Source organism: Staurois parvus, unplaced genomic scaffold, assembly GCF_062004578.1.
Source record: "Staurois parvus isolate SC_StPar_1 unplaced genomic scaffold, SC_StPar_1.0 ptg000746l, whole genome shotgun sequence".
Classification (NCBI taxonomy): Eukaryota; Metazoa; Chordata; class Amphibia; order Anura; family Ranidae; genus Staurois; species Staurois parvus.
Genome location: NW_028318542.1, coordinates 4044580 through 4047724, shown reverse-complemented (window position 1 = coordinate 4047724; position 3145 = coordinate 4044580). Strand labels below are relative to the sequence as shown.

Below are 3145 nucleotides of genomic sequence, written 5' to 3'. Positions count from 1 at the left end.
TACTATGGACTATGTATTATGGACCTTGGTATTTGTAGTGCGCATAGAGCAGTGCACATGACTGCAACTAACGTTCACTGCATTCTAAACACACAGAAGTGAGGGGCAAAATAGAGGTGTGGGAGCTAAATGAGGATCTTACAAGGAGGAAGCAAAACACAATAGGAAAGCAATTTCATGAAAAATAGATTACAGGGCCAATAAATAGATGGATGTGCATGGAATATTTCTGGAGAACAATATCCCGTGGCCCTGAGCGCATGCAAATTAGCAGCCCCACTGTACTGGGCTTTTTTCCGTGGGGCTGCTAATTTATGTCACCTGTCTTTGTGTATAATTCACCTGGAAGCACAAAGTAGTTGTGATGATATGTACAGTTTTCCTAATACTTGTCAAAGTTGCAAAATTGCGCTTAGGCTTTACCCTTAGGCATGAAGGGGTTAAGTTAGCCAGTAAAGGGCATTACTTAAATTCCAAACTTTCTACATTAAAATAAAATTCATATAAATAAAAAAATGCTAAATTGATGCACATGTAGTCAGAACTAAGGACCTGAAAATCTTTGCTTTCTTTACTAGTTGCGATGCCTGGAGACACAGATTCTTGGTCCCCTGCCAAGCATGGTGATTCCTTCCACCAGCCCCTATGTCACTGCTTGACACAGTAATGGCTTAGAGGCCAATGGAAGGAACCAGTAGTAGTATAGTAAAAGGGAAAGTGAGCGCTCTCTAAATAGCAGCTGTAGCTGTAGCAGGTAACCAATAATAAAAACCTCAATAATAGTCAAATAAGAAAGTGCAGCGCTTAAAATTGAATCAATATATCATGAGAAATAGTCCACATAAGATAAATAAAATTATATTAAATGAATGTCAGCTAAACGGTATTAGTCCATAAGTGACAATCTGTGCAGGTATATGGTGAACGGCAGCAATACTTCAGTGCTGGTGCTCCAAAATAGTGGGGTAAGAATACGCACTCACCAGATGCATAATGGTAATACGCATTAAATCAATCAGTGGCAGTCCCCTTTAGGAATAGGATATGAGCCAGGCCAAGGATAATCCTCCCTCTGGAAAGTGGTGGTGCATCAGAAACTCCCAGGTAATATGGGATCCAATCAGCCAGAGGTCCCCTTTAAGGGATGGGTGGGTTTAGAAGCCTGTGGGACAGGAACTCCCTCCTCTGGGTACTGCGGTGGATCGGGTGGGCTCTATAAATCAATTGCTCCACATAGGGAGACATAAAAAGTGCCCATAGTGTACCAGGTAATTGTAAAAATAATTTATTCCAGAATTTGCAAATCCACATAAAACCGATATAAAGTGACACAGTGTTTAAAAAACGGACTGACCGTCCATAAGCAAAGATGGCCGCCGGACCTTCATGAGACTCCGGTGGTGTGACATCACGGCGTATTGGCTCCTCCTTACGTGTTTTGTGTGCACGGTCATCTTCAGAGGGGATGCCAATTTGGCGCACAAAATGCACAAGGAGGAGCCAATACGCCGTGACGTCATGCCGCCGGAGCCATTCACCATATACCTGCACAGATTGTCACTTATGGACTAATACCGTTTAGCTGGCATTCATTGAATGGAAGGAACCAGACCACTTGGTGGGGGACCAGAAACCCGACACATGTGGAACTGTGCCCAGATGAAGAGGGTACTCTAAGAACTGTAGCTCCTGGCGTGGACTGTGGAAGGGGTAAATATAATACCTCTCTTTTGCAGGTAAAATTTTGTTCTAATTTAATATTTTGTAAAAGGGTCATTTTAAAGTGTCCCTATTAGTTATCCCCTTCAGCTGACAGAAAGCTACTCTCAGATGCTGAAAAGGAACTTTTAACCTAAACATGTACCGTAGGAGATATTTACATGTGTAGCAGCTGGTGTCGTCACTGGCACATGAGCAATGTGCTCTCAATGGACGGCACACTAGAGTATGCCGTTGTCAGGAGCGTGCAGCACTTCCTGCTCCATCACAGCTGCTGGTCTCATTCTAGCACCCTGGTTTTGGCTATGATGCACTCTCCCTGTCTGTCCACCTGCGAGGTGATTGATGTGGCCAGTCTCTGGGTGGAGACAACACCTGATTTAAGCCAGCCAAGCCTGCAGTCTCATGCTTGTGATATTGTGTTTGTATCACATGCTCTAAGCTCTTCTCGGCCTTTTGGCTAAGATCAAGTGTAGTATCTGTTCTTATCAGTGTCCAGTGGGGGTGCTACCGACCATTCTAGTTTACGGGGATGGTTGTTGTACAGTACCCTCACTGGTATGATGGGGGTCCGGAAGGCTAGTACCGGAGGGACAGAAACCAGGGAGCGCCATGATTCGTTCTGGGGCCTTGGGAGTAATTCCTCTGGGGAGACCGGAAAGACCCAGTTCCTCCTGGTTTGAGCATGCTACCTTGGTCTGGCCTGGGGCTGAGGAGGCAAAAAGTCCGCAAACTCAGTGCCCCCTGAGGAGACGCGCTCAGGGGTGTCACTAGTAACACTTGGGTGTGGGACCCCACGGTGTGAAGATGACACATGGCCACTGTTTTTTACACTCTTTTTTGCACAGCGCCCTAAGGACCAGGTCTTTTGGCTAAGTCCAGGGCAATTTTTGCTACGGGCCTCAGGGCCTGGTCTGTGCACTATTAGGCACGGTACCACTTTTTTATTTTTATTCTATTTATTTATTCACTCCCACGTTTTGTCACTTTTTGCTTTCTTATGTGTGTGTTTTTTCACGGATGGAGGGTGTGGGTCCTCGGGCCTTACCTGAAGTCTAGGGGGAGGATGTGTGGCCATACGGTTCCTTCCTCCCCTGATCCCTAGGGGGTTTTCTCTTCGGGAGAACCCCCTTGCCTAGTACTGGATGTCCGGCTTCGGCTGGGCATAAGGAACGGTGGTCCACCAGGCCTTTTGGCCAGGAGGACCAAATGGGAACCTTGTCCCTGTCAGGAGCTTCGTGCCCCGGGGGATCGGGTGAACGGTCCAGCCCTTTCGGGGGTAGGACAAACACACCCCTAAGTGCACGTTTTTCGTGTGTGTGTTTCTGCACTTGCACTTTTTTGCGGACACTTACGGGTTTTTTCGTTACAGTCTCACGTTTGCGGACTTAAAAAAAAAAAAAAAAAAAAAAAAAAACATGCTCTA

The 3145-nt window shown here is 46.1% G+C and overlaps 1 pseudogene; it reads left to right on the top strand.

The window, feature by feature from the left end:
* The first annotated feature begins 2159 nt into the window (after window positions 1-2159).
* Window positions 2160-2274, top strand: LOC149445129 (U2 spliceosomal RNA; annotated as a pseudogene).
* Window positions 2275-3145: the final 871 nt, after the last annotated feature.